We start from the raw sequence: 11,693 nt of genomic DNA, 5'->3' as shown, positions 1-11,693 counted from the left end.
CAATGTAACAGTTATGAAGGTAGCATTGTAAAGTAACAGTTATGAAGGTAGTATTGCAAAGTAACAGTTATTAAGGTAGTATTGCAAGATAACAGTTCTGAAGGTAGTATTGCGAAGTAATAAAAAACCTCATAATGTAGTCTACCATGTGGTCTTTGAAGCCCTCTGTGATACTTGCTTACTTACTCTACAGTTAAACATTGATAATGAGTTGGTACTGTGTGGGTGGAGCATGTTATAGTATTCCCTTTTTTTCCAGTTAGTCAGTTTGAGAAAACTAATATGTTTCTCAATGACTTCTCATCTAAAGAACTTTGAGTTAAAGGTTATTATTAAGGGAACGCCATTATCAAGCTGTTAGCAGCAGTCAACGCTTTCCAAAGGCTTTTGTAACTAAACATTTTAAATATTAATAAACAAACAATTTACTTGGCATTTTTTTAGTGATACCAAATAACTGACTCCACTTTTTAATTTTGCATTGCGACAGAGTCATGAATTTTGAGCGAGTTTTAAGAACTATCATTGAAATAATACCAGTCGCAGGTGCCAGTTTGCATTTGCTAACTAACGTTAATAATACACTTGAAACAAACTGCAACTAAACTTGTACTCTTGCATCACCAAATAAGGTAGTTTTGATTTGATAATGTAAGAAATATCTTTCAATGCCAGATGCGTTTTGAACATCATTTCTATCTATGAACAGAAATCCAATTACTACACCTGGAAGACATCATGTCTATCTATGAACAGGAATCCAATTACTACACCTGGAAGACTCTTTACTAACTTAAATCTTTAATTTTTTTATCAAATAATCTTATTCAAAAAATAAACTTATTGAAGAAGATTAATTTTTCAAACATGTAAATGTGGTTAAAGTGACATCTTGTTTGTATAATATTAATCTCAACTTTATTTTACTAATTTCAGTTTTTACATTTACATCTTGAGCTCCGAAATAACTGCCATAGGTGTGACCGTGACGATAAAAAATCATTACCTTGTAAGGCTGTTAGGGTAAAAACATATTTCTTTAGCAAACCATACCACCCAGGTATCGTTTGGAAGTATGGCATAAAGCAATGAGCCAGACGTTTGCACGCTTCACAATGCAGGCATGTTGAATTAGATCAATGTTATGTATATTTAACAGGAGAGTTTTCTCGCTGTGTCGAGAGCATTCACTCCCTACAAAAACACTCTAGTGAGTTTTTACACACTTAGTGATCAGAACATGAGCCAAGACTATATGTAAAATGTGCACTGTTTGGAAAGTATCTCACGTTCCATTTTACAGAATACGCAGAGATACTTCACACCTATAACCACTCACACTTCACTAATTTAGTGTTGAGCTCCACTGCTCCGTTTAAAGTAATCTGCTTCCTCATTATTATTTTGCAAAACTGTCTTTCACCTTCTTCTAAAAATAATGGTAAGTATTATTTTAATGCCAAAGTAATGGCATTAAAATTTCACACACCGACATCACTCAGTTTTCTATGGGTCATCTAATGTATTAAGGTAATTTCAGAGATAGGTTGAAAATATCATACCCTTTCAAGAGCTTCTGTCTAATTTGCTATTGACAGCAAAATAAAAAATTTCCATACTGCAAGATAAATTTTGAGATGATATGCAATAAGTCAAATCTTTACTGAATTCACGTAAGATACAAGATCCTCAAAAGCTCTAGTATATTTGTATTTGAGTCACTTTGTCTGCAAATATGTAATATTTAGGCCTACTGATAAAGTATAATCTAGCCACAACTGACTAAGATTTCAGAGCTTTCAGCCACTTAGAAAATAATGTGTATCAGCAATGATATATAACCACTCCCCATAGATATGGGGGGTAGCCTGGGCATGGCTCTTGTGGGGATTGGGAGAGATCCATGCCCAGGCTACCCCCTCTCTCCCAATCCCCCACAAGAGCCAGATACCAATGACATATGCCCCCAGGCTAGGGGGCATATGTCATTGGTATCAGTATATAAAGAGTCTTGCTTTCAAGAATACGCTGAAAGAAGCAACAAAAACTGCTTGCTTTGCTAGAGTGAAATGCATTTTGGTTAATAGACAAACCGCTATTTCTATGATTAGTTTTACTTTTACATGGTAACTTGAAATCATCCATGCTTTAGCCAGAATTTTGCTCATGCTAGATTCTATTAAATAATCTACCTCAATGCTAAATTTTAATCAACAAACACCAGAGCATATTCAGATATTTTGTTTTTTAAGCTTGATTCCAATGTACATATGTTGAACCAATGATATACAGCCTGTGGGGCTGTATATCATTGGTTGAACTAATGTAAGAAAAATTTACAAAGATATATAATTTAAAATTACTTTCTAACTTTTCAATTGTTATTTTTTCTTACAAAAAAATTCAAACGAATCAATTCCTAGTTATTTTAACGCATCGTAAAGCAGCATCACCGCCAATGTCAATAAGAAGAACCTCCGACTTCATCTTGTAATACATTTACACTCAAAAGCAATAATTATTCATAAATTCGTTAAAAGTTGTCGCCTTTCTCATTTTTAGACCCACGATTAGCTAGTCGAGCAAGACTTTCATTCAATAGTCTCCGAGCGTTCGAAGGAAGCTAAAGATAAGCTCGGCATGGCGGTTCGTTCCAGTTTCAGTACGAACTATTAGCCGTCTGTGATGCTTTGAGAACTAAAACACGAAGCGCTCTGCCATACTAGATTATAAGTTAATTTCCTGTTGATATAGTTCATGGTTTGATAAAAAAGAACAATTATAACTGCTATAATTGATGTTGCCACTCTTACAACAGCTAAATATGATAGACTTTGGTTACAAAACCAACTTCATAGATAGTTTTCAGGTTTGATGTTGCATTTTATTAGATATACCTCACTTGTTCTTTTCTCTGACTTTGTAATGCCATCGCAAATGCGTATTAAATACCAAATTTATTAACGCGAGATAGTTCATGATAGTTGTACTATAAACTATTATAGTTGCAGTAAGCCCATTGACAAATGTACCAACTTTGCAAACGTCGTATGCTCGCACTACTGTCGTTATGCATTCGTGCAGCTTTGAATCGTAAAATGGACGGATTTTCACGACTCGTTTCATAGGTTATCTTTTTAACATTGCAACAATCTGGTTATTGAAATATTTATTCTACTAAGAAGCTCAGACAGTTTCTCAACGCTGTTTACTACATGTTCACACATTGAATAAGCAACTATCGACAATCTTGTTTATGCGAAGGCCACTACGCAGAGGGGAGATTTCTCAAAAGATATTGGTACGGCCACAGAGAAAGGAGGGACTGATCATGCTCGCGAAAATATTTGAAGCCAGTCTTAAATAACACCTCAGATGCATTTTAGACTGTTTTATACAGACGGAGGTTCAAAACCGTAGTCAATGCTATCGATATAAATGCAGTTACTGCAAAAGAAATGTTACAAGCTGTCCTAAATTCTTGAGAAATTTTTTTGTACCAAATATTGGTTTTGCGGAGAAATTATAACAGCAGCAATTAAGAATAGTAATAAGAAAACTTGCTGTTAATTTCATCTTTTTTCGAGTGTGGAGAATGTTGTTGGAACCAGATGCACAGAAACATTGTTTTCTGTGGCAGTTATGCATGTTTATGGATATGTTGTATAGGTATAATGAAAATATCAAGAAAGTATATCATGCATGATGCGTTATTTAGTTTTATTGCACTGCAAGGCTACCTTTACTTAACCCTAATTTGGATTATTTATTACACCAAGACTTCTCACTCACTTATTGGTAGGAAGCAATCTTTGCAGCCCTTCTTGCATGCCCTTGTGCATACTCCTAGATGACTGTTTGCTCTTTTAGATTGTCTGTTCTCTTGTTGTGCACATGAAATGCATAATGCTGCTAAGCCGCAATTATTTCATTTATTATAATTAATATATATTAATTTTGTTTGGATATTTTCCTGCACATCATCGGCATTAGCGCTGTGCTAGTTTATGATAAAAGGGGCATCAAAATACATAAAGTGATAAGTCTGGAGCACAAGCCTATTGATGATCACAAGTCTCTGACTGACCTAGAGTGATTTTCACAAATCCTAAAACAAAGGTGCACACACTCCACAACTGAATTTGAATCAAATGACAACATTGGTGAAATGAATGATAAAATGAAATTACATAGGCATTAAAATCCAACCATATCACCATCTATTCCAGTCTATGTTCAACCTGATATAATTGTGTTATTATATTAATATTGTTTTGAAGCATTAAAATAATGGTATACCTATAATAAAAAGTGACTCAATTGATGAACGCTATTAGCAAACTAGCACGCTAGTAATAAAGTGATGACTTTCCCTTATGTAGCCTTATGTACCCTTATGTAGCCTTATGTACCTTATGTATGGAGGAACAACAAACTGGTTTAGTCAAGTTTATGTTTATATTTAGTTTTTAATGTAGCAGGCTCATGGACTCATAGCTCCCTTTCTACCATTCAATGTTGTGGGCTACATACAAAACTTTGATGTAGTTGATGAAAAATCATTGTAATTGCGCCAAAAATTAGAGTGGCTGAGTCCGTTAGGCTGTATCATATTTTTTAATTTCTATTTAAGAAAAGTTTTTTGTTGGTATGCTAATTTTTTAAAAGAAAAATAACTTGTTTACTTTGGATTAAATAGCTCACCACGATAATCAGATAACGGGAAAGATCACCCTCCGTTCTAGCTGTGTGATAAATAAAAATGACTAATAATAAAGCACCATGAACAATATACTTGCAGTAAAAACATTTTGTACAATTTCTTGAGAGTAACATAGCAAATTTTTCTAAAACTGCTAATATTCATAATAAGTAGGTTTAAAAGTACCACCCGCTAAATGAGATTCTTCGTAACACCATCAGCTCGGTCAACAAGCTATACATCCAAAATGACTAGGGACTAGTCCCCTAGTCCAAGTGACTAGGGGAATTGGTCATCTACTTTGGACCATCTGGTGACTAAGACTGTCATAAAGGTGACTAGGTAGACTGGTGGCTGTTAGCTTTCTCCTTAAAATTTTTCACTCTTGTCTCACTCTCTACTACAATCAAGTACTAATCCCGCATAATATTTAAGCTGTTTCTTTGGAGCAAACTGTTTGGTAAGTGCCAATCACTAATTGAGCTGCTAACCAAATCACATTGTTAGTAACTATTTCTATTTAACTGAAAAATTTGGGAGTATAAAATTCAGATGCAATTTTTTTGGTGTAACTACTACTGAAAATGCACTGCTAGTCAGCTCAGTCGAGTGTTATACTGCTAGAGTCCTGCCAGGATCACATAGTTAGCAGCCGTTACAATCATCAAAAGCGCACATTGGAAATGAAATTAAACAGCAACATCAAAAGGCTGCAGTCAATGTGTACAATGATCGGGATCACACCATTTTTTTTGCTTCAATATAAACATGTATAGTATAAACAAATTATAGCAGCACTGGGTTACACATGATAGCTCTTGTGTGACACCTCAAGTAGTGTGGTTACTTTAGATAGAAGTTCCATGTTATTCAGTTATTTGAATATGCAGTTCCAATTGTACCAACCGGAGCTCCAACTAGCATAAACTTAATAATCGTAGAAGAAATAAAAGTTCTCTGATCTAAGACAGCCTATTGTGGTGGCTGTGACATTTTATGCTGAAAGAATTTGGCCAATGTTTGACAGATTTATCAACGATTTTAGGATGCACTGGTCAGTGGAAATTGCTGGCCTTGTTTTTCCCTTTGACGCTATTAGTTGCAACTCCGCTTTATCGGGTATTGCCATTAGCTGCAGCATCAATGGCCGTTGCTAACAGTCCTGTATTCCCTAGTTGCAAGTTGGGGCGGCTAATGTTAGGCAACTAGTTATGTAATGTATGGCGGTGTTAGCCCCAACAGGTTTCTTTCATTTAGGGCCTCAACCGGGCATCTCATGTGAAGTTTTAAAAGTTTTTACCAGAAAGTATAAACATTTTTTCTATTATTTGAGATTTGTTTGTTTTCGGTGATGTGACTGCCAGGACATTTTCAGATTAAAATAAGCTAAACTTGATTGCAGTTAAAAGAAATGCTCAAAAGAGAAATATATCTTTTTCTTTTAAGCATTTCAACATCAACAAAGATCAATTTTGCCGATTTTATTTCAAGTTCATCCGAAGGTTTCTACGCTTTCGTTGGGCCATTGCCAAGCGGATGTTTGTTAAAACTTGGCCTTTTGCAAACCTTTATAAAGTCGTTAAGAAGAATATATTGCCGATGATAATAATGACGCCCAAAAACTATTAAAAGCTAACGTTTATCTCTATCGCATGGAATAAAGTGATATTATACAGCGATAAAAACCGTTCCCGTAGTCGTTGGGCAAATAACTGTTCCAGTTAATGATGTTGAGGTCGAGTTATCTAAAGCAATTTATCATTGCGTGAAAACGAACCAAACAAATCCGTTCGAGTTAACCAAGTGTTCGTGATAAAATTTTACATTTTATCCGAGAGCGAGTTATTCGAGTTTGACTGTACTTAGCCGCCAAAATTTCTTAAAAAGTTGGGGTGGCTCAGCCGGCCAGTCGCCCCAGGGAATACGGGCCTGGTTGCTAAGTACCTCAAGGTTACTATGTTCTTCCTTAAGCCCGGTCAGCATCTTTCTCTACCAGCCCTGGCCTCTCACTCTCTGTTATTGATATGTATTACCCTATCACCAACAACTCACTTAACAACATAAAATCAGACCTCATGTTGAGGAGAGATGACTTAATCGTATTGGCCTCTGGTTGCCTCACAATCTTATCCTGCATTAGTAGCTATTCCCACTGGCCAAAACTTTTACACTTGAATCTGACTTCAAAACTACAGCTAGAACCCATTTCCTTGGTTTTGCAGGAGAGAAAGATGCTTCACTTGCTTCACACTCCGATATTGTGGGCTCTACTTTACTGTAGTTACTTGCGGTCTTTTTTGCACTCCTTTGTCCAGTGCTCCTTGGCTCCGCACTTGTAGTCAGTGCAGGGAAAATAGTTGGTGCAGTGATTTGCAGAATAACTTAAAAAATGCACCACAAGGCCTACATTTTTTTACTGCCTTAGTTTTTTTACCTTTCCTATTGCCTTGCTCTTGCCAGCCATGTTGTTCAGTGGGCTGCTAAAACTGTCTGAGAGTTTTACTTTTTATAACACCTTATACGCATTTGTTTCTCCACAGCGCCATCTCAGTGATTTCTATTCTCTTTAAAACCTGTGGTGTTTTACACGATGCTGTAATGGGTAGAACCACAAATTAAAATGTCATCTAATAAGTAGTGCTTTCAAAACTATTAGCTATTTAATGGCTTTATGGAAATGCTTCAACTGAACAAATTATTTGAGGATATTTGTCTAAAGCAAATACATTATTATGGTGCAAAAAATGTATTGATAAATCGATTTTTTACTCAACTTAACCTGCCAAAACTCAGAATTGTATAGTTTTGGACACATGGCACCACTAGACAACCGACAATATGTCTGAAATCCTATGTAGCAGGTGAATTAACACTAATTAAAATTGGTTACCTTTATATACATCAATCTTACCACCAGCTTTTGAGGCTGTTTTGAAGCTTGAACAACAGTCAGTAGGTTTTTTCTGCTGTCTTAATGACCTTTCAGCAAGCATATTATTAAGCGCTCTTGCCCTTTGGGTTCTCAATCTCTGCTATGGACTTTGGGGAACACTATCTGACAAACTTATCACTGCTCTTAAATTCATGTTAAATATACCAAGCATTGTACAAGACTATCAAATACATAGGAAACTTTCCAATAATGTGAATTTTGTTGCAAGTCAACCTTTAAAAGATTATACCTGACACCTTATAAAATGCACGCGGGAGAATCGATAGTTTGATCTGGACACAGTATTTACTTTACTGTCTATGCAACAAATCTTTCTTTATATCATTTAAGGCTATAGCTAGAGCAAATTATCTCTTTTTTACTATCAACAGAATTCAACATTTTTAATTTGATTTCCTAAAAACTATCACAATCAATGCATTACTTTCGCAAGGCTAATCTGGGGTTTGGAGCCTAAGCTTATACAATGCAGCCGAGCATGTAGAAAGACATGCATATGTAACACTCAGCATTAGATTTCACTACAGCTACGCCTCAGCAAAAATATATTTTAATACTTTTAAAAAGCTATCTTGATGTTTGCAGTAATACACTACCAAAGCTTTGGTTGCCATGGCATACACGAAACATGTCCTGAACAATTCTATGAACTTGAATAATTGCACAAATACATTTATGTTGGAGGAAGCGGTGCTTATCTCTTTGTAAACATGTTTACGAGACTACGAAACATAAGCTAGTCAAATTCAGATTAATATGAACATGATTGAAATCTTTATTGTAATGTTGTTTAGTAAATGCTGAAAATATGTTTTTGTATCCTTCATAGTTCTCTGCATAAACATTTCTGCAATCGTTATCTACAGTCTTGTAACTGCTTATGAATGGTTACTATTACATATGTTTCTACACATTGAACAGGTGTGTTTTTGTTTTATATGGTTAGTGGATATTTTCATATATCCATTCTTTTTTAAGTGTGTAGCAGTCTAGAGGGAAGACTCCAACTTGCTGATTAAATTCAGAAGTCCTGATGGCAGCTGTTATAATTAAAGTACATCATCAGAAATCTTCTTCATTGGAAAATCTGCCAACAACGAGCGGTCATAATGCCAGACCTCAATCTACATCATGTGAACCCTCAATGAGTCGTCCCATGCTCCTCTCAACTGAGAACTATGGTAGCTCGAAAGACGATGCTGTTAATTTGATTGGCTACCGACAGATAACTGCAAATAACTCGATGACAAACAATGCGAGGTGGCACTCTGATACAAACCTAGCCACGAATCCATATCATTCAGAATCGAAGCTATTGGTTAATAAAACAGAAGTTGATATAAATGATGAGGAAGCTAGTCTAACCATTTATTGGGACATTAAAGCGAACGTTTCTGCCAAAGACTGGATTAGTCTTTACAAAACCAGTAAGAATTTTTGTAGAAGTTATACATCATGACATAAAGCATTAATGCATTATTTTTATGTGAGCATGTTATACCATTAGGATTTTGGTTATTATTATGATTTTATAGTTATACTTTTATGTAGGTTAGTACACTTTCTCCGAAAGGTAGGGGATTGTAAAAAGAAGTCAATTTGTGAATGTAATGTCTTCTCTTGAAAAACAGACGCGCTCATGCATGATAGATCGAAAAAAAACTGTTTATCTATATTCTATAGTTTTGACCGTCAATGTTGTTCGATTCACGTAGAGTAATGTTTTTAGGCTACTAATGTCTGGTTGATGTTGCTGGTTGGAAAGAGGTTACAGAAGCTTGAGCTTTTGCTATTATGTTTCCTGAACGCTTATCTGTAGGTCATAGTCATATTTTCTGTAACAGAGTGTTTTAAAATGGTCTTTGTCGAGTACCTAGCAATGTATCTAAATTTAAAGGACCAAGCTATGAAGGTTATTGCAGCCTGAGCATTTAGGAATTGATGTCAGCAACCTTCCACTCATGATAAAATGCATCTAACATTTATCCACAGTTAAACTGGCATATCCTCTGTTATATTTAGATCAAGCTCATCCTGGAAAATGGCTTGACTACAGGAATCGTGGCGTGAGTGGCAGCAAAAAAGGAGATCTTGTCTGGCCTTTTAATAGAATAGCCTCCGTCTTCACAGAACGTATGTTTATATTCAGTCCGCTTCCTACTCCTATGCTTTCTTCAAACTTGTGCACAATCTGACACAATTGTTTTAAAAATACAGATAGATCTTCAGCATAACATGAATAAAATATTTATCTTTATGTACACAAATTAATTTTTTAATATTACGTAGATTTCTTTTACATTATACCACTAGATTACATAGATACTAAGTATTTTACTACGTTCGTGTTATATCTCCTAGCTGAAACAAGAATATGTTTTCGGTATTACCATGGTAACACTGGGAATCTGAGAGCTGTTACAGAGCCAATTCTTGTCAGGAATTCTTTGGCCTCTTCTTCTGGTGTAAGAGATAAGTTTTCTGTTTACATTAACCTATTGTTGAGATCTCACTATAGCGATAAGAGGATGTACCCAGCACCTTCAAGGTTGCTACATACAATTTTGTTGTAGAGTGGTCTATGGCGTCAGACATCCATGGACAGTGAGGCAGAAATAGTGCATCTAGCAATCGAAGGTAGGCTAACTGTTGCTAGGCTGTCTGCTTGCTTACATGTAGTGTCATAATGTTACTCACGGGTCAAGTCGTTGTGGTCACTTTCTGACTGCTGTCATTGGACTGTTTGTTTATCAGGTGTTGTTCTTCAGCATTTAAAATGTTTTCACTAGCGTAGTGATAACATGTTTGAAGGCATAAAATACACTTTGTCAAGATCATGCATAATCTCTAAGATCCATTGTATGCAGACATTGAGGCTACTCATGTGAGAAAGGGCATGTTCTTCAATCCTGACCCTTATGTAAAAATACGAGTAGAGCCAGGACAGGATAGGTCTCAACCTGCTCTCTCTTACCACTACAAGGATTTTAGGACATCTGTTTGCGACAATACAACTGAGCCAAGGTGGCACAATGAGGTACATTCTTGTAGTACATGTATTTGAAATAGACTATTACTGTTAAAAATATAAATTTCTTTTCAAATTGGATTACAGTCAAATAGCATTTGAATACTGTCCAACTCCGTAGAGCATTTAAAAAAAATGATGATATTCAAATGAATATACCGTAATACCTCTATTTGAATGCTATGTTGCTCTATTTTTCAACCCTTCCACTAGAGTGGCATTTTATTAGAAGTGATGTTCAAATAGACGGTTACGTTGTATTTTTCAACCCTTTTATATTGGCTTCTATTAGAGGTGCCGTTTAAATCAATGTGGTGTTATAATATAGGTTTTACAGTAGTTTCCTAAATGACAACTCCATCTAGCTCAATAGAGCATTTAGAAACATTAATTAACTTAAATGTAGCTTTACAGTTGACAGTCCCATGCAACATAGTAGAGGATTTCAAAACATCTCTCTAACCTGCTTCTAAAGTTGCAGTGATTTTCCAATAACTGATTCGATGATGGAGCAAGTGGGCTATCCAATGTTGGTTCAGCAAGAAATTAGTTTATGGCAGTAGTAGGTTCACTAAAAATGCCTGCCAAATTGAATACAACTAGTATGTAACATGGCTGGAGTACACAATGTTCTACCAAATTATTATATTAAAACAATGCTTCTGTGAACTTGTTAAACAATTTACTGCAATTGTCCTGAGAAATCTATCGGCATCATCCATCAGTTTTGGTCAGAGAGTGTCTTGTATAATTTTTTTATAGCGGAAGGATTTAATTTTTGAAACAGAATATGCATAAAGGCTGAATATGCGTTTCTTTTCAATGTCTGTGATGCTCATCATAAAAGAGAGAACCGGAATTTTTCATTCAATATTCTTGTGTTTTCTTTTTTGCCTCCAGACTTGCAAGCCATCTGCTTTCCTAAAATGACTATCCACTAGTTTTTACTAAACTGAAAAACTCTGGTTTACACTGGTTATAATATAATGCATAGCATTATATACATGATA

This window comes from Watersipora subatra, chromosome 3 (assembly GCF_963576615.1).
Source record: "Watersipora subatra chromosome 3, tzWatSuba1.1, whole genome shotgun sequence".
In the NCBI taxonomy this organism is placed as follows: domain Eukaryota; kingdom Metazoa; phylum Bryozoa; class Gymnolaemata; order Cheilostomatida; family Watersiporidae; genus Watersipora; species Watersipora subatra.
The sequence above is the reverse complement of the archived record's forward strand: the minus strand, read 5'-3'. Positions refer to the sequence as shown.